Source organism: Somniosus microcephalus, unplaced genomic scaffold (assembly GCF_052327205.1).
Source record: "Somniosus microcephalus isolate GS21.2 unplaced genomic scaffold, FLI_Smic_1.0 unresolved_chr1, whole genome shotgun sequence".
Taxonomy (NCBI): domain Eukaryota; kingdom Metazoa; phylum Chordata; class Chondrichthyes; order Squaliformes; family Somniosidae; genus Somniosus; species Somniosus microcephalus.
Window position 1 is genome coordinate 140,077,849 of NW_028225179.1, and position 21,196 is coordinate 140,099,044.

The following is a 21,196-nucleotide window of genomic DNA, read 5'->3' on the forward strand; positions in this document are numbered from 1 at the left end:
TGTTCAGGAGATAAAGGGGCAACGATTAGAAAAATTGGAATGAGTAGGGAAGCTAATTTGGAGACAACAGCTGAAAGAAGCTCAGAGCACTGGCGTCTCTGGGGCAGGTTGGTGATTGTCCATTGAGAGGAATAGGGTGGCTCACTAAATAATTCGCTTCTTAACACGTCTCTCTGCACCTTTAGCAACAGTAACTATATCTACACGCTCGCTCGCTGTAGCCATTCAGATAAATCATTAACAGCCACTAACATCCTCTAGCTAATATTGATATTGTCGAGGAGGGATCAGTGATTTCACCACTGTAGACTGGCTGTTCAATACCTAGGACAACTTATTCACTCTGGGTATCCATTTTTCTATATATAAACCATCTGAACCCCTCGATTGGATGCCAGCCTGTAACTCACTCCCAGGTATCCATTATTCTATATATAAACCACTTGAACCCCTCAATTATATTCCAGCCTGTAACTCACTCCCAGGTATCCATTATTCTATATATAAACCACTTGAACCCCTCAATTAGATTCCAGCCTGTAATTCACTCCCAGGTATCCATTGTTTTATTTATAAACCCCTCGAAACCATCGATTAGATTCCAGCCTGTAACTCACTCACAGGTATCCATTATTTTCTATATATATAAACCACCTGAACCCCTCGATTAGATATCAGCTTGTAACTCACTCCCTGGTATCAGTTTTTCTATATATAAACCATCTGAACCGCTCGATTAGATTCCAGCCTGTACCTCACTCCCAGGTATCCATTATTCTATATATAAACCATCTGAACCGCTCAATTAGATTCCAGCATGTAACTCACTCCAAGGTATCCATTATTCTATATATAAACCATCTGAACCCTTCATTAGAGCCTGTAACTCACTCCCGGGTATCTGTTATTCTATATAAAACATCTGAAACCCCCGATTAGATTCGAGCCTATAACTCACTCCTGGGTATCCATTATTCTATATATAAACCAACTGAACCCCTCGATAGATTCCAGCCTGTAATTCACTCCCAGATATCCATTATTCTACATATAAATCATCTGAAACCCTCGATTAGATTCCAGCCTGTAACTCACTCTCAGGTAGCCATTATTCTATATATAAACCATCTGAACCCCTCGATTAGATTCCAGCCTGTAACTCACTCTCAGGTAGCCATTATTCTATATATAAACCAACTGAACCCCTCGATAGATTCCAGCCTGTAATTCACTCCCAGATATCCATTATTCTACATATAAATCATCTGAAACCCTCGATTAGATTCCAGCCTGTAACTCACTCCCAGGTAGCCATTATTCTATATATAAACCATCTGAACCCCTCAATTAGATTCCAGTCTGTAACTCACTCCCAGGTAGCCATTATTCTATATATAAGCCATCAGAAAACCCTCGATTAGATTCCAGCATGTAACTCACACAAAGGTGTCCAATATTCTATATATAAACCATCTTAACCCCTCGATTAGATTCCAGTCTGTAACTCACTCCCACATATCCATTATTCTATAGATAAAACATCTGAACCCCTCGATTAGATTCCAGAATGTAATTCACTCCAGGTCTCCATTATTTTTATATATAAACCATAAGAACCCATCGATTAGATTCCAGCCTGTAACTCACTCCCAGGTATCCATTTTCTATATATAAACCATCTGAACCCCTCGATTAGTTTCCAGTCTGTAATTCAATCCCAGGTATCCCTTATTTTATATATTAACCAACTGAACTCCTCGATTAGATTCCAGCCTGTAACTCACTCCCTGGTATCGATTATTTTATATATAAACCCCATGAACCCATCGATTAGATTCCAGCCAGTAACTCACTCCTAGGAATCGCATTATTCTACAATATAAACCACCTGAACCCCTCGATTAGATGCCAGCCTGTAACTCACTTCCTGGTATCCATTATTTTATATACAAACCACTAGAACCCTTCGATCAGATTCCAGCCCGTAACTCACTCCCGGGTATCCATTATTCTATATATAAACCACTTGAATCACTCGATTAGATTCCAGCCTGTAATTCACTCCCGGGTATCCATTATTCTATATATAATCCATCTGAAACCATCGATTAGATTCCAGCCTGTATCTCACTCCCAGGTATCCATTATTCTATATGTAAACCACCTAAACCCCTCAATTAGATTCCAGCCTGTAATTCACTCCCAGTTATCCATTATTTTATATATAAACCCCACGAACCCATCGATTAGATTCCAGCCTGTAACTCACTCCCAGGTATCCATTATTCTATATATAAACCATCTGAACCCCTCGATTAGATTCCAGCCTGTAACTCACTCCCAGATATCCATTATTCTATATATAAACCATCTGAACCCCTCGATTAGATTCCAGCCTGTAACTCACTCCCAGATATCCATTATTCTACAATATAAACCATCTGAACCACTCGATTAGATTCCAGCCTGTAACTCACTCCCTGGTATCCATTATTCTATATACAGTATAATCCATCTGAATCCCTCGATTAGATACCAGCCTGTAACTCACTCCCAGGTATCCATTGTTCTATATATAAAACATCTGAACCCCTCGATTAGATTCCAGCCTGTAACTCACTCCCAGATATCCATTATTCTATATATAAACCATCTGAAACCCTCGATTAGATTCCAGCCAGTAACTCACTCCCAGGTATCCATTATTCTATATATAATCTGCTTGAACCCCTCGATTAGATTCCAGCCTGTATCTCACTCCCAGGTATCCATTATTCTATATATAAATCATCTGAACCACTCGATTAGATTCCAGCCTGTAACTCACTCCGTGGTATCCATTATTCTATATACAGTATAATCCATCTGAACCTCTCGATTAGATTCCAGCCTGTATCTCACACCCAGGTATCCATTGTTATATATATAAAACATCTGAACCCCTCGATTAGATTCCAGTCTGTAATCACTCCGGGTATCGATTATTCCATATATAAACCACCTGAACCACTCGATTAGTATCCAGCCTGTAATTCACTCCAGGTATCAATTATTCTATATATAAACCATCTGAACCACTCGATTAGATTCCAGCCTGTAACTCACTCCCTGGTATCCATTATTCTATATACAGTATAATCCATCTGAATCCCTCGGTTAGATTCTAGCCTGTATCTCACACCCAGGTATCCATTGTTATATATATAAAACATCTGAACCCCTCGATTAGATTCCAGTCTGTAATCACTCCGGGTATCCATTATTCCATATATAAACCACCTGAACCATTCGATTAGTAGCCAGCCTGTAATTCACTCCAGGTATCAATTATTTTATATATGATCCCCTTGAACCGATCGAATAGATTCCAGCCCATAACTCACTCACAGGTATCCAATATTCTATATCTAAACAATCTGAACCCCTCGATTAGATTTCAGCCTGTAACTCACTCCCAAGTATCCATTATTTTATATATAAACCATCTGAACCCCTCGATTAGATTCCAGCCTGTAACTCACTCCCAGGTATCCATTAATCTGTATATAAACCATCTGAACATCCTCGATTAGATTCCAGCGTGTAACTCACACAAAGGTATCCAATTTTCTATATATAAACCATCTGAACCCCTCGATTAGATTCCAGCCTGTAACTCACTCCTAGGTATCCATTATTCTATATATAAACCACCTGAATGCCTTGATTAGATTTCAGTCTGTAATCAATCCAGGTATCCATTATTCCATATATAAACCACCTGAACCCCTCGATTAGATTCCAACCTGTAACTCACTCCCAGGTATCCATTAATCTGTATATAAACCATCTGAACATCCTCGATTAGATTCCAGCGTGTAACTCACACAAAGGTATCCAATATTCTATATATAAACCATCCGAACCCCTCGAATAGATTTCAGCCTGTAACTGACACCCAGGCATCCATTATTCTATATATAAACCATCTGAACCCTTCGATTAGATTCCAGCCTGTACCTCACACCCAGGTATCCATTATTGGGGCAGAAATTCAGATCGGGGGCTTGCCGCGCGTGCAAGCCCCCGATCTGCACTTACCCGACGCGCCTGCCGTTCACCTCCAGGGACGCCTGGAATTCCTTTTTGAAAGAGAAGAATCCCGGGCAGCATATGACGTCACGCCGCCCAGGAGTGCAGCCAGCGCGAAGCCTGTAGCGCGCTGTGCAACTGAGACACGCCCCTTGAGGTCTCAGTTTAATAGGACACGCCCCCAATGTTTCTCACAAGCTGCAAAGCATTTTTACATGTAGAGCAGCATTTTAAATAGGTTTTTGGTATTTTTATGAAGCTTTTGGTAACTTTTATAAATGTTTACATTATTTTGAAGAATCTGAAGTAGTTTTAAACAGAATTAAGGCAATTTAAATAATTTTAAAAGCCCTGAAAGCATTTTTTTCATTCCATTTATTTAATTAGCAACGTCGTCGTCGTACGTGTCTTCACACTGTTCCCTTTGGGGAACTGTATGAAGTGGTGGAAGGATTTATGGCTGTGATTAACGCTCCTTCCGTGACCGTAACCATCTTTGTACCAGCCATTAGGGTGGTTAGTCCTATGGTGGGAGGGTTTTACGGGCTCCCACAACCTATACGAGGGGGGGGGGGGCCACCCACACCCACGGACACAAATATCCCACTGGTTGTCAACCCAGAATTTAGAGCCAGAGCTCCGACTCCACTTGCCGGGACTGTCTGGAGCGGGGTTCGAAACCCTACCCCGTCTGGCCCAGCGGTGGGGATCCTACCGCTACGCCAAAGGCCCACTCCGATAAGCAACGTGAAATGGCTGGAATGAGCACTATTCACGGCATTAAAAGAACTCACAATTGAACTGATGATGACCTCAGCAATCTCCTCAACGAGGTGGAGGCGCAGCGCCTGCTCATCATTGGTAATGAGAAGTCAAAGGCGCCGCAAAAAGGACAGATGATAGCTTGGTCTTTCAAGTGGCAGCATAGGGCTCCAGTCACGGGGAGGGAAAAGGCGCAGGAAATGTATGGGTGTCACCTTTTGCGCGGAGTGGGCCTTTTGCGTAGCGGTAAGCATCCCCGCCGCTGGGCCAGAAGGAGTAGGGTTTCAAACCCCGCTCCAGACAGTCCCGGCAAGTGGAGTCGGAGCTCCAACTATAAATTCTGGGTGGACATCCAGCGGGATACTTGCGTCCGTGGGTGTGGGTGGCCCCCCCTCCCCTCAGATGGGTTGTGGGAGCCCGTAAAACCCTCGCGCCATAGGACTAACCACCCTAATGGCTGGTATGAAGATGGTTATGGTCACGGAAGGAGCGCTAACGTGGCTAGAAATCCTTCCACCATTTCATACAGTTCCCGAAAGGGAACAGTGTGAGGATACGTACGACGATGACCTCTTGCGCAATGCACCTCCTTGGACCCTCAGTCGCAGATGCGAGGGGGCAAATCGTGCAATTGTTAAATTTTTCATTTTATTGACATGTAAAATGTTGTGTTTGCTGTTTTCATTGAAATGTTTATTTGTGACTGAAAGGATATGTAATCTTTTCCTTTAAACAGTGCAGCCTGTAGTCAGTTTGAAAAAAATTAGCAACTTTTATTGGAGCCAAAGTATTTTTACAACAACTGTTTGAAAATTAGAACATAGCTAGTTTCCACCTTGAGTGTCTTTATTGCACTAAGAAAACAGAAAAAGTCACTTTAAAATGTTAACACATTTTTTTCTGAACTATTCATGTTTACAAATGTTTGAAAAGCAGGAAATAGCTAGTTAACATTTTAAAGTTATAAACTATCTACATCAAAACTGACCCTGAAAACTGTTTTATGATGCAATAAAAGTTCACTGCTTCACTTTAAATTGTGTCTGCTCCTTTCTTTGCCTTGTGGGGGGAGGGGGAGGTACAAGGCGCCACTAGCTCATGAAGGTGTTGGCTACTAGCAGTTCCCGGGCATTTTTCTCGCTCACAGGCCTCCTGCTTACACAGACGTCCTTGCAAGGAAGAAATGGAAAGAGTTGTTATCTCTCTCTTAATGAAGTGACTGCTAGAAAATCACCCCGGCCTATGGCAGGAGAAACGCGTTATCGTCTTGGTAGTACATCATACCCGCCTGATCAATTTCACAGCCCGAGATGATTTTCCAATAAGTTACTTTCTCTCAAAGTCATAATTAAATACATACATTCATACACATAAGTAAAGGAATATATACATACATACATATACGTAAAGGAATATATACGGACATACATACATAATTACTTACTGATGAAAAGTTTCTTTCTTAAAAATGTTGGAAATGTTACATTATTCATTTTAGAACAGTCATTTTCACATTTTATAAACACAGCAAATTCAATTCACACAGCCACAATTGCTCCTTCTACCTACAGTACTGAAAACCCATTAAAAAAAAATTAAACTTTAAAACTTACCTCATCATTTCTTAAAATAACTTTCCTCCCTTTCCCAAACAAAAATATTGCCTTTCAGAAACTCCACGATAAAATATATCTTCCTCTGCAGCCTCTGGAGCAACTTTACACATGCTTTTTTCATGTGTAAGTTGTAAGGACTTAACCTCACTGAATCCATGAATGAAATCGACGAAGTTCACTGCGCACGCGCTGCCTGTGCAGTCGCACGCGCTGTGCCTCTGAACCCCTTCGTTCAGAGGACAGGAAATGCCGGTTTACCCCGCATGCGCTGTGCATGCTGAAAACCGGCATTTCCTCCGGCCAGACGCGTGAGTACCCCGACCGTCCTCATGCGTTTGGAACGGAATTACTGGGCCATTATTTCTATATATAAACCACCTGAACCCCTCGATTAGATTTCAGTCTGTAATCAATCCGGGTATCCATTTTTCCATATATAAACCACCTGAACCCCTCGATTAGATTCCAGCCTGTAACTCACTCCCAGGTATCCATTATTCTATATATAAACCATCTGAACCCCTCGATTAGATTACAGTCTGTAATCACTCCGGATATCGATTATTCCATATATAAACCACCTGAACCACTCAATTAGTAGCCAGCATGTAATTCACTCCAGGTATCAATTATTTTATATATGATCCCATCGAACCGATCGAATAGATTCCAGCCCATAACTCACTCACAGGTATCCAATATTCTATATCTAAACCATCTGAACCCCTCGATTAGATTCCAGTCTGTAATTCACTCCCAAGTATCCATTATTTTATATATAAACCATCTGAACCCCTCGATTAGATTCCAGCCTGTAACTCACTCCCTTGTATCCATTGTCTATATATATAAAATAGCTCTTCTGTATGTCTGTCTGTCTGTATGTACTTTATACACTCAAAAGTTATAAAGCGTACCTACACATGTGTTATATCAAAAGAAAACTTATGATTCCGGAATGGTCATAAGCATATTTACTTTTTGGTCAGACAAAAATGTGCCGACGGTATCCAAAAAACGTTCAAAATTCCGCTCATTATCCGCTCATTAGCATTGAGTGACGTGAAGTTTTGACCAATCGTACAGTCGAGCGACACGACGGTTGACCAATCGCTGCATCATGGGGGCGGGTTCATTGTGTGTGCGGGCAGGCCATCCTAGAGTTGAGTGACGTGATGATTGACCAATCCTACAGTTCAGTGACCTGATGGTTGACCAATCGGTGCGTGTGTGGGCGGGCCTAATCCTTCTGAGCTGAGGTGAGTGGCCGCCATCTTGATTCCTAAGTTGATTGTTTTTCCCACTTTCTGTACACAATTAAATAAAAAAAATTTAAAGTTAATTAATTTCTAATGACTTTTTGTAAGCTGATTAATTTTCCTATCTTTCACCCTCTTTTTTTGCTGCCCGGGGACTCGGGCTTTCCCCCCCTCTACTAGGCCGCAGGCCCAGCCGCAATCGGCGGTCTAAAGCCCGCTCAGGCCCTGTCCCGGGGCTTTGGAGGGCAGAGGATTTTCTATAAATGAAGTGACTGCTGCCAACAACTGGAAGCCGCGGTGAGTGACAGGTGCCAATGACTAGAAGCCCACTCCGTTCCCGCCTTTTTTCCCCCTGAGCCGCAAAGTGAAACACCCCCCAGTCTCTCTCTCTCTCTCTCTCTCTCTCTCTCTCTCCGGTGCTCGGAAGGGAGGGGTACCGGGGCTCGGGAGGGCGGGAAGGGTTACCCCGGCAACCGGGCCCGGCCCGCTCTCCGGTGCTCGGGAGGGCGGGGTCTCGGAGGGCGGGGGGCCGGTGCTCGGGAGGGGCGGGGCTCGGGAGGGCGGGAAGGGGGGGGAAGGGTTAACCAGGCCCAGCCCTCTCTCACAGCCTCAAGCCGGCTCACGCGCGGTTCCCGGGGCTTGGCTCCAATTGCGTCCGCGGGCCGGGGAATCGCCCTCTCTCTCTCCTTCCCTGTCTCTCTCTCCTCCCCCCCTCCCCCTCCCCCCTCTCTCTCTCCCCCTGCCTCACCCGCTTTCTCTCCCCCTCTCTCTCTCCCCCCCTCCCCCTCTCTCTGCCCCCTCCCTCCCCCTCTCTCTCTCTCAGCCCTACCTCCCCCACTCTCTCTCTCCCCTCCCTCCCCTCCCCCACTCTCTCTCCCCTTCCCCTCCCCTCCCCCACTCTCTCTCCCCTCCCTCCCCCACTCTCTCTCCCCTCCCTCCCCCACTCTCTCTCTCCTCCCTCCCCCACTCTCTCTCTCTCCCCCTTCCTCCCCCACTCTCTCTCTCCCCTCCCTCCCCCACTCTCTCTCTCCCCTCCCTCCCCCACTCTCTCTCTCCCCTCCCTCCCCCTCTCTCTCTCCCCCTCCCTCCCCTCTCTCTCTCCCCCCTCCCTCCCCTCTCGCTCTCCCCCACCCCCTCCCTCCCCTTCCCCCTCCCTCCCCTTCCCCCACCCCCTCTCCCTCCCCTTCCCCCCACCCCCTCTCCCTCCCCTTCCCCCACCCCCTCTCCCTCCCCCCCACCCCCTCTTATCTCTATATTGTGTATATTCTCGCTCCCCCCGCTCCCTCACCGTATCCCGGGAACTGTAGCTCCAAACACAGCGTCACTCAGGCCAGGCCTGACAACCGCTCGGCCCGAGACACAGAGCGGGGGAGCGGCAGCGGCCGGCCGTCAACTGCGCGGCCCTCTAAACTGCCCTGGCACGTCTGGGTGGGTGGGTGGGTCGGTCGGTCGGCCGGTCAGGTAGTCGGTCGGCCGGCTACACATATGTTATTATCGAAAGAAAGCTTATGATTAGGGGGAGTGTCATAGGCATATTTACTTTTTGGTCAGACAAAAATTGCTCGGACAGTATACAGAAAACTTTCAAAAAACGGACAAAAATCCGCTCATTAGTGTTGAGTGACGTGATGGTTGACCAGTCCTACGGGGGAAGCGCGGTGCGTCACGGGGGGCGTTTCATGGTGTGTGTGGGCGGGGCCTAATCCTGCAGCCTGCCGTGAGTGCGGGAGCGGGAAAACAGACACATAGACAGAGACAACCACGTGGCCTGAGAGCCCGAAAGACATCGAGCGGGGGAGCGGCGGCGGCGGGCGGAGCGGGAGCTGAGCTGGGGTCACTCGGCTGGGCCTGAGGTGCTATGCCGCGCACGGGGGCTCCGGGTCACCAAGGCCGGGCTCTGAGTCCAACCCCTTCCCCGGGGTGCCTTCCTCTCTTCTCTATCTCCTTCCCTCACTCTCTCCTTCCCTCTCTCTCTCTCTCTCCTTCCCCCCTCTCTCTCTCTCCTTCCCCCTCTCTCTCTCTCTCCTTCCCCCTCTCTCTCTCTCTCCTTCCCCCTCTCTCTCTCTCTCCTTCCCCCTCTCTCTCTCTCTCCTTCCCCCTCTCTCTCTCTCTCTCTCTCCTTCCCCCTCTCTCTCTCTCTCCTTCCCCCTCTCTCTCTCTCTCCTTCCCCCTCTCTCTCTCTCTCTCCTTCCCCCCTCTCTCTCTCTCTCCTTCCCCCCTCTCTCTCTCTCCTCCTTCCCCCCTCTCTCTCTCTCCTTCCCCCTCTATCTCTCTCCTTCCCCCTCTCTCTCTCTCCTTCCCCCTTCTCTCTCTCTCTCCTTCCCCTTCTCTCTCTCTCCTTCCCCTTCTCTCTCCTTCCCCCTTCTCTCTCTCTCTCCTTCCCCTCTCTCTCTCTCCTTCCCCTCTCTCTCTCTCCTTCCCCTCTCTCTCTCTCCTTCCCCCTTGCTCTCTCTCCTTGCCCCTCTCTCTCCTTCCCTCTCTCTCTCTCTCTCTCTCTCTCTCCTTCCCTCTCTCTCTCTCCTTCCCCCTCTCTCTCTCTCTCCTTCCCCCTCTCTCTCCTTTCCCCCCTCCCTTTCTCTCTCTCCTATGTATCTACACAGAGATAACCGTGCGGCCCGAGAGGCAGCGAGCGGGGGAGTGGCAGCGGTGGGCCGGAGCGGGAGCTCAGCTGAGGTGAGTCGGGCCGGGCCTGGCCTGAGGCGCTAGACCACGCACGGGGACTCCGGGTCACCGTGGCCGGGCTCTGAGTCCAACCCCTTCCCCGGGGTGTCTTCCTCTCTTCTCTATCTCCTTCCCTAATTCTCTCCTTCCCTCTCTCTCTCTCTGTCTCTCTCTCCTTCCCTCTCTCTCTCCTTCCCCCTCTCTCTCTCCTTCCCCCTCCCTCTCTCCTTCCCCCTCCCTCTCTCGCTCCTTCCCCCCCTCTCTCTCTCTCCTTCCCCCTCTCTCTCTCTCCTTCCCTCTCTCTCTCTCTCCTTCCCCCCTCTCTCTCTCTCTCCTTCCCCTCCCTCTCTCTCGCTCCTTCCCCCTCTCTCTCTCTCGCTCCTTCCCCCTCTCTCTCTCTCTCTCTCCTTCCCCCCTCTCTCTCTCCTTCCCCCTCTCTCTCTCTCTCTCTCCTTCCCCTCTCTCTCTCCTTCCCCCTCTCTCTCTCTCCTTCCCCCGCTCTCTCTCCTTCCCCTCTCTCTCTCTCCTGCCCCCTCTCTCTCTCTCTCTCTCTTCCCCCTCTCTCTCTCTCTCTCCTTCCCCCTCTCTCTCTTTCTCCTTCCCCCCTCTCTCTCTCTCTCCTTCCCCCTCTCTCTCTCTCTCCTTCCCCCTCTCCCTCTCTCTCCTTCCCCCTCTCTCTCTCTCCTTCCCCCTCTCTCTCTCTCTCCTTCCCCCTCTCTCTCTCTCTCTCCTTCCCCCCTCTCTCTCTCTCTCTCCTTCCCCCTCTCCTCTCTCTCTCTCTCTCCTTCCCCTCTCTCTCTCTCTCTCTCCTCCTTCCCCCTCTCTCTCTCTCTCCTTCCCCCTCTCTCTCTCTCCTTCAGCCTCTCTCTCTCTCTCTCTCTCCTTCCCCCCTCTCTCTCTCTCTCCTTCCCCCTCTCTCTCCTTCCCCCTCTCTCTCCTTCCCCCCCTCCCCCTCTCTCTCTCTCTCTCTCCTAACCACACTTGGAGTTACTGTGAACGGTTCCGGTCTCCATCTATTTCGTTCTGCCCTGCAGCTGCCCGTCAACCTGCTCGACGCCAATACTACCCTCCTCCTCGGCGGCAACTTGCTTTCATCTGGCACTTCTCTCGACCGGGGCAGGGATGGGCAGCAAGGACAGAGTACAGCGGGCAAGGACACTGAAGGCACAATTGGAAGAGATAGATTGTTAGGCAGGAGAGGGAGGGAGAGAGAGGGGAGACAAGGGGAGGGAGAGAGAGAGAGGGGGAGGGAGGGAGAGACAGGGGGAGGGAGGGAGAGACAGGGGGAGGGAGAGAGAGGGGGAGGGAGGGAGAGGAGAGAGGGAGGGAGAGGGTAGGGAGGGAGAGAGAGGAAAGGAGGGAGAGACAGGGGAGGGAGAGGGGGAGAGAGAGGGAGAGGGGAGGGAGGGAGGGAGAGAGAGGGAGGGACAGAGAGCGGGGAGGGAGGGGGAGGAGGGAGAGAGAGAGGGGAGAGAGAGAGGGGGATGAGAGAGAGGGGGGAGGGAGACAGAGAGGGGGAGGGAGGGAAAGAGTGAGGGGGTGGGAGAGGGAGGGAGGGAAGGAGTGCGGGGAGGGAGAGAGAGGGGGAGGGAGGGAGAAAGTGAAGGGGAGGGAGTGAGAGGGGGAGGGGGAGAGAGGGGGGAGGGAGGGAGAGAGTGAAGGGGAGGGAGTGAGAGGGAGGGAGAGAGAGGTGGAGGGAGAGGAAGGGAGGGAGGGAGAGAGGGTGAGGGAGGGAGGGGGATGGAGAGGGAGGGGGGAGTCAGAGACTCCTGACCAGACTCGGGCACGGCAAGCTGTTGACCAGGCGAGACATACCCAAGCCAGAGCCTCAGAGACTCCTGACCAGACTCAGGCACGGCAAGTTGTTGACCAGGCGAGACATACCCAAGCCAGAGCCTCAGAGACTCCTGACCAGACTCAGGCACGGCAAGCTGTTGACCAGGCGAGACATACCCAAGCCAGAGCCTCAGAGACTCCTGACCAGACTCAGGCACGGCAAGTTGTTGACCAGGCGAGACATACCCAAAACTATAAAACCTGGAGTATATGGCTACTGGCAATCCCCATTAACATGGGTGCTTAGGAAGAGTTCATCAATCCCAACAGTTTTATAAACAGTTTTATAAACATGGCAGAGGATTCTTCAGTTCCCTTGGCAACGCCGGGTACTCCAGCAAGTTTTATGTATCAGCCATCTGAACCCTCGATTAGATTACAGCAGTAATTCAATCCCAGGTATCCATTATTTTATATAAAAACCATCTGAAATCCATCGATTAGTTTCCAGCTTGTAACTCACTCCCTGGTATCCATTATTCTATATATTAACCATCTGAAACCCTCGATCAGATTCCAGCCGATAACTCACTCTCTGGTATCCATTATTTTATATATAAACCATCTGAACCCCTCGATTAGATTCCAGCCTGTATTTCAATCCCAGGTATCCATTATTTTATATATAAACCATCTGAACCCCTCGATTAGATTCCAGCCTGTAACTCACTCCCAGGTATCCATTATAATCTGTATATAAACCATCTGAACATCCTCGATTAGATTCCAGCGTGTAACTCACACAAAGGTATCCAATATTCTATATATTATCCATTTGAACCCCTTGATTAGATTCCAGTCTGTATCTCACTCCCAGATATCCATTATTCTATATATAAACCATCTGAACCCTTTGATTAGATTCCAGTCTGTAATCACACCGGGTATCCATTATTCCATATATAAATCACCTGAACCTCTCGATTAGTATCCAGCCTGTAATTCACTCCAGGTATCAATTATTTTATATATGATCCCCTCGAACCGATCGATTAGATTCCAAGCCGTAACTCACTCACAGATATCCAATATTCTATATCTAAACCATCTGAACCCCTTGATTAGATTCCAGTCTGTAATTCACTCCCGGGTATCCATTATTTTATATATAAACCATCTGAACCCCTCGATTAGATTCCAGCCTGTAATTCACTCCCGGGAATCCATTATTTTATATATAAACCATCTGAACCCCTTGATTAGATTCCAGCCTGTAACTCACTCCCGGGTATCCGTTATTTTATATATAAACCATCTGAACTCCTCGATTAGATTCCAGCCTGTAACTCACTCCCTGGTATCCATTATGTGTTGTATATAAACCATCTGAACCCCTCGATTAGATTCCAACCTGTAACTCATTCCCTGGTATCCATTATTATTTTATATATAAACCATCTGAACCCCTCGATTAGATAGCAGCCTGTAATTCAATCCCAGGTATCCATTATTTTATATATAAATCCCTAGAACACATTGATTAGATTCCAGCCTGTATCTCACTCCCTGGTATCCATTCTTCTATATATAAATGATCTGAAACCCTCGATTAGACTCCAGCCTGGAACTCACTCCCAGGTATCCATTATGTTGTATATAAACCACCAGAACCCTTTGATTAGATTCCAGCTTGTAACTCACTCCCTGGTACCCATTATTTTATATGTAAACCATCTGAACCCCTCGATTAGATTCCAGCCTGTAATTCACTCCAGGTCTCCATTATTCCATAAATAAACCATCTGAACCCCTTGAAAAGATTTCAGCCTGTAACTCACTCCTAGGTATCCATTATTCTATATATAAACCACCTGAACACCTCGAATAGATTCCAGCCTGTAACTCACTCCCTGGTATCCATTATTCTATATATAATCCATCTGAACCCCTCAATTAGATTCCAGTCTGTAATCACTCCGGGTATCTATTATTTTATATATAAACCACCTGAACCCCTCGATTAGTATCCAGCCTGTAATTCACTCCAAGTATCAATTATTTTATATATGATCCGCTCGAACCGATCGATTAGATTCCAAGCTGTAACTCACTCACAGGCATCCAATATTCTAAATCTAAACCATCTGAACCCCTCGATTAGATTCCAGCCTGTAATTCACTCCCAGGTATCCATTATTTTATATATAAACCATCTGAACCCCTCGATTAGATTCCAGCCTGTAACTCAACCCCAGGTATCCATTATTCTATATATAATCCATCTGAACCCCTCGATTAGATTCCAGCCAGTAACTCAACCCCAGGTATCCATTATTCTATATATAATCCATCTGAACCCCTCAATTAGATTTCAGCCTGTAACTCACTCCCCAGTATCCATTATTCTATATATAAACCATCTGAACCCCTCGATTAGATTCCAGCCTGTAATTCACACCCAGGTATCCATTATTTTATATATAAACCCCTCGAACCAATCGATTAGATTCCAACCTGTAACTCACACCTGAGTATCCATTATTCTAGATATAAACCACCTGAACCCCTCGATTAGATTCCAGCCTGTAATTCACTATCAGGTATCTGTTATTTTATATATAAACCATCTGAATCCCTCGATTAGATTCCAGCCTGTAATTCACTATCAGGTATCCATTATTTTATATATAAACCATCTGAATTCCTTGATTAGATTCATGCCTGTAACTCACTCCCAGGTATCCATTATTCTATATATAAACCATCAGAATCCCTTGATTAGATTCCAGCCTGTAACTCTCACCTGAATATCCATTATTCTATATATAAACCACCTGAACCCCTCGATTAGATTCCAGCCTGTAACTCATTCCCAGGTATCAATTATTCTATATATAAAACATCTGAACCCCTCGATTAGTTTCCAGCCTGTAACTCATTCCCAGGTATCCATTATTCTATATGTAAAACGTCTGAACCCCTCGATTAGATTCCAGCCTATAACTCACACCTGAATATCCATTATTCTACATATAAACCACCTGAACCCCTCAATTAGATTCCAGTCTGTAATTCACTCCCAGGTATCCATTATTTTATATATAAACCCCTCGAACCCTTCGATCAGATTCCAGCCTGTAACTCACTCCCGGGTATCTGTCATTCTATATATAAACCATCTGAACCCCTCGATTAGATTCCAGCCTGTAACTCACTCCCAGGTATCCATTATTCTATATGTAAAACATCTGAACCTGTGAGGGTGCCGGTTAGTTCCCTCAGTAACCCCTAGATGGCACGTTCACTTGTTTTTTTCCCTTTGCTAATTGTTACTAGTTTTTCCTGTGTTTATTACTTAACTGCCTTTTATCAGGTTTATTGGTTTCACCTGTTTTTGCTTATATTTAAGTTCTGTGGTTTCTTCCCTCTGTGCTCAGTCTTGACAAGCCGTTTGCCTAGTGGTAGCTTGTCTTGAGCTCCTATGTTTGTAACTGTTTACCTGTGTGATTCTAGTAAAGTACTTTTATTTAAGACTGCATACCTGCTTCTCGCCTCGTCTGTCTGTACTTGGGTCCAGAACCAGTCTCGCTCTGACAGCAAGACTGAGCCAGTATGGACCCAGCAGTGATGGAGGAATTTCGTTCTATTCTCTCCCATCAAGGTGCTTTCCTCGGCCACCTTGAACAACTTCTCCAAAGCTTTTTGGACAAGGTAAATACGTGGACTCAGACCATTCAACACCCAGCCGCTGTGGCTTCTGCTCAGGATGTTCCTTCTCAGTCAGTTCCTTTGGGTACTACCCCACCGACCTCCAGACTCACCGAGAGCCTCACCTACCCGCGCCAGAGCGCTATGACGGTCATCCGGGCAAGTGTCGTGGCTTCTTGACCCAGTGCTTCCTAGTTTTTGAACTCCAACCCTCCATGTTCCTATCACCCCGCTCTAAGGTAGCGTTCATCATATCACTACTCTCGGGAAAAGCTCTCGCCTGGGCTACCGCTATCTGGGAGCAGCAATCTTTCATCTGCTCGGACATTCTCCTTTTCACCGAAGAGATGAGCAAAGTCTTTGACCATCCTGTGAGTGGACGGGAGGCAGCTAAGAGACTTCTGAATCTCCGCCAGGGCAACTGCAGCGTATCTGACTTCGCCATTGAGTTCCGCACACTCGCTGCGGAAAGCCGCTGGAACACTGAGGCCCTTCTCTCCACGTTTCTTCATGGTCTTTCCGAATCTATCAGAGATGAACTGGCGTCCAGAGAGGTTCCGGAGGACCTTGATACGCTCATCTCCCTTGCCATCAGAGTGGATAACTGCCTCCGGGAGCATGGTAGAGAGAGGAGATTCACTACTTCCACAGAGGTGAGATCTTCCGGTGTTTTGAATCTGACCAAGAGTTTCCAAGTACCCCGAGTCCACCTGTTAGCACCAAAGAGGAACCTATGCAACTCGGCAGAACTCGGCTCTCCCAGTTTGAGGGACAGAGGAGATTGAGAGAGGGGCGTTGTCTTTACTGTGGCCTGTCTGACCATCTCAGAGCCACATGCCCTGAGCTTCAGGAAAAAGCCAGGAGGATTGGGAAAATACTGACAGATCAAATCCCTTCTCCTACCCCTTCTGTCTTCCAAACCTTGCTTCCCGCTCGTCTCTCTTGGGAGGGACAACAGTACAACCTCCAGGCGTTTGTTGACTCCGGGGCCGCTGGCTGTTTTATCGATGCCACCCTTGTGCGCAGCCTGAAAATTCCTTTCTCCCGCCTTGACAAGCCTTTACAAGTCACCGCCCTCGACGGCAGGCCCCTTGGTTCTGGGCATATTCATCATATCACTGGAGTATTACATGTCCAAGTAGGGGAGAGACATCAAGAGTTGCTGCAGTTTCACCTTATCGATTCACCTGAGCTCCCTCTCGTTCTTGGACATCCGTGGCTCTCTCTTCACAACCCTCACATTGACTGGACTACCGGGACTGTGCTGGAGTGGGGTCCTTCATGTCTAGCCAACTGTCTTAAGGTCTTCCCTAGTCTGCCCCGTCCTTTCTCTCCCGAGCCAGCTGATCAGCTGGACCTTGCTCATGTGCCCCCTGAATATTTGGACCTCCATGCTGTGTTTAGTAAGAGGCGGTCCACTACACTCCCCCCACACCGGTCCTACGACTGTGCCATTGATCTCCTGCCTGGCACTAGCCCCCCTCGGGGTCAGCTCTACTCTCTCTCTGGCCCTGAGAATGTTTCCATGGAAGAATACATCAAGGAAGCCCTCGCTACAGGTTTCATTCACCCTTCCACCTCCCCAGCGGGTGCTGGCTTCTTTTTTGTAAAGAAGAAGGATGGTGGTCTCAGGCCTTGCATAGACTATCGGGGGCTTAACAAAATTACCATTAAGAACCGCTATCCTCTTCCTTTGATGTCTTCAGCATTTGAGCAGCTGCAGGGAGCTACCATCTTCTCCAAACTTGACCTCCGCAACGCGTGCAACCTGGTCCGCATTAGGGAGGGGGATGAATGGAAGACTGCCTTTATCACCCCTAGCGGTCACTGGGGATACCTCGTCATGCCCTTTGGTCTCACTAACGCTCCTGCTGTCTTCCAAGCTCTGGTCAATGACGTGCTCCGGGACCTGCTGAACCAGTTTGTGTTTGTTTATTTGGATGACATTCTCATCTTCTCAAAGTCCCCCCCGCAGCATGTCCAACACGTCAGACGGGTGCTGCAAAGGCTCTTGGAGAACCGTCTCTTTGTCAAATCTGAGAAATGTGAATTCCACGTCTCTAAGGTCACCTTCCTGGGCTACGTCATCTCCTGTGGAAGCATCCAGATGGATCCTAGCAAGGTTCAAGCCATCTTGAACTGGCCGCATCCCACGTCGGTTAAGCAGGTTCAGCGGTTCCTGGGATTCGCCAACTTTTACAGACGCTTCATCTGCAACTTCAGCTCCCTTGCCGCCTCCCTCTCCGCATTGACCAAGGGCTCGTCTTTACGGTTCAGTTGGTCTTCTGAAGCGGAACGGGCCTTCCAGGAGCTCAAACAACGCTTCACCTCTGCTCCCATTCTGGTACACCCTGACCCCACCCTGCCCTTTATCGTAGAGGTGGATGCCTCGGATATTGGAGTCGGGGCTGTCCTGTCCCAGCGCTCCCCTAAGGACCAAAAGCTACATCCCTGTGCCTTCTTTTCCTGTCGCCTGAAGCCAGCAGAGAGTAACTGCGATGTCGGCAACAGGGAGCTCTTGGCAGTTAAGTTGGCCTTGGAGGAGTGGAGACACTGGTTGGAGGGAGCAGAGCATCCTTTTGTCGTCTGGACTGACCATAAAAATCTGACATATATCCAGGACGCCAAGCGCCTCAACCCTCGGCAGGCCAGGTGGGCTCTCTTCTTTAACCGGTTCAACTTTCTCCTGTCTTACCGCCCAGGGTCTAAGAACCTCAAACCGGATGCCCTTTCTCGCCAGTTTGACCCCTCGGAAAAGGACCGGACCCCGGAACCTATCATCCCCAGTTCCTGCATCGTTGCTCCTGTCGCATGGGAGATTGACACTGTGGTGCGAGGGGCCCAATGTCAGGAGGCTGACCCTGGAGGAGGCCCTCCTCATAGCCTTTATGTTCCCAGTCAGGTGCGCGCCCAGGTCCTTCAATGGGGGCACTCTTCTCGATTGACTGGTCATCCTGGGATCCGTCGGACTCTCGAGTTCCTTAAGAGGAGGTTCTGGTGGCCCTCTATTGAAGCCGACACCCGGGCCTTTGTCTCCGCTTGTCCCATCTGTGCCAGAACAAGACATCCCAACAACCTTCGCCTGGTCTCCTGCATCCCTTGCCTATCCCCAGCCGTCTCTGGTCTCATATCGCACTTGATTTCATCACCGGGCTACCTCCATCTGAGGGATTCACTACCATCCTAGTTGTGGTCGATCGCTTTTCCAAGGCTGCTCACTTCGTCCCTCTTGTCAAGCTTCCCTCTGCCAGAGAGACAGCCCAGCTGGTTGTCCAGCATGTCTTCCACCTCCATGGCTTGCCCCTGGATGTCATCTCTGACCGTGGTCCCCAGTTCTCATCCAGGTTCTGGAAGGCTTTTTGTTCCCTCCTGGGCGCTTCCATCAGTCTCTCCTCTGGGTTCCACCCACAGTCTAACGGCCAGACTGAGAGAACCAAGCAAGATCTGGAGAGGGTGCTAAGAAGCTTTGTGTCCTCCAATCCTTCCACCTGGAGCAAGTATCTGGTCTGGGCGGAGTACGCGCACAATGCCCTTCAGAGCTCCTCCACTGGCCTCTCACCTTTCGCATGTCAATATGGCTTCCAACCGCCACTCTTCCCTGAACAGGAGAGGGATGTAGGAGTCTCGGCTGCCCAGGGGTTCGTCCAATGATGCCGCAGTACCTGGAGGAGGGTCCGATCCGCCTTGTAGCTCGCTTCTTCTCGGCAGAAAGTGCAGGCTGACCGACACCGCCGCCCAGCTCCTCGGTTCTGGACCGGACAGAAGGTCTGGCTGTCTACCCGGAATCTTCCGCTCCATGTAGAGTCCCGCAAGTTGGCTCCCCGGTTCATCGGACCTTTTAGGATTTTGGAAAAAGTAAACCCTGTGGCCTACCGGCTCCTCCTTCCTCGGTCGATGAGGATACATCCCACGTTCCACGTCTCTCACCTCAAGCCGGTACTTACCAGTCCCTTGGTTCCTGCTTCCAGACCTACCCCCCGCCCCGCATGATTGACGGTCAGCAAGCTTACACTGTCCGTCGCCTCCTTGATAGTCGCCAGGTTAGGAGGAGCATTCAATACCTGGTCGACTGGGAGGGTTATGGCCCTGAAGAGCGTTCCTGGGTTCCGGCCTGGGACATTTTGAATCCTGAACTCATCAGGGATTTTCGCCGTCGCCACCCTGATCATCCAGGAGGAACGTCAGGAGCCGTTCCTAGGGGAGGGGTTCCTGTGAGGGTGCCGGTTAGTTTCCTCAGTAACCCCTAGATGGCACCTTCACTTGTTTTTTTCCCTTTGCTAATTGTTACTAGTTTCTCCTGTGTTTATTACTTAACTGCCTTTTATCAGGTTTATTGGTTTCACCTGTTTTTGCTTGTATTTAAGTTCTGTGGTTTCTGCCCTCTGTGCTCAGTCTTGACAAGCCGTTTGCCTAGTGGTAACTTGTCTTGAGCTCCTATGTTTGTAACTGTTTACCTGTGTGATTCTAGTAAAGTACTTTTATTTAAGACTGCATACCTGCTTCTCGCCTCGTCTGTCTGCACTTGGGCCCAGAACCAGCCTCGCCCTGACAGAACCCCTTGATTAGATTCCAGTCTGTAACTCACTCCCACGTATCCATTATTTCTATGTATAAATCACCTGAAGCCCTCGATTAGATTCCAGCCTGTTACTCACTCCCAGGTATCCATTATTCTATATATAAAAAATCTGAACCCTCGATTAAATTCCAGCCTGTAACTCACTCCTGGGTATCTGTCATTCTATATATAAACCATCTGAACCCCTCGATTAGATTCCAGCCTGTAACTCACTCCCAGGTATCCATTATTCTATATATAAACCACCTGAACCCCTCGATTAGATTCCAGCCTGTAACTCACTCCCAGGTATTCATTATTCTATATATAAACCACCTGAACACCTCGATTAGATTCCAGTCTGTAACACACTCCCGGGTATCCGTTATTCTATATCTGAGCCATCTCAATGTCCGATTAGATTCCAGCCTGTAACTCACTCCCATGTATACATTATTCTATATATAATTCATCTGAACCCCTCTATTAGATTCCAGCCTGTAACTCACTCCTGGTATCCATTATGTAAAGTACTACTCATTAATGGTTTGTGAGGTTATAGAAACATAGAAGATAGGAGCAGGAGTAGGCCATTAGGCCCCTCGAGCTCGCTCCGCCATTTAATGAGATCATGGCTGATCATCCAAATTCAGTACCCTGTCCTTGCTTTCTCCCCATATCCCTTGATCCCTTTAGCCTTAAGAAATATATCTAACTCCTTCTTGAATATATTTAATGAATTGGCCTCCACTGCCTTCTGTGGTAGAGAATTCCACAGGTTCACC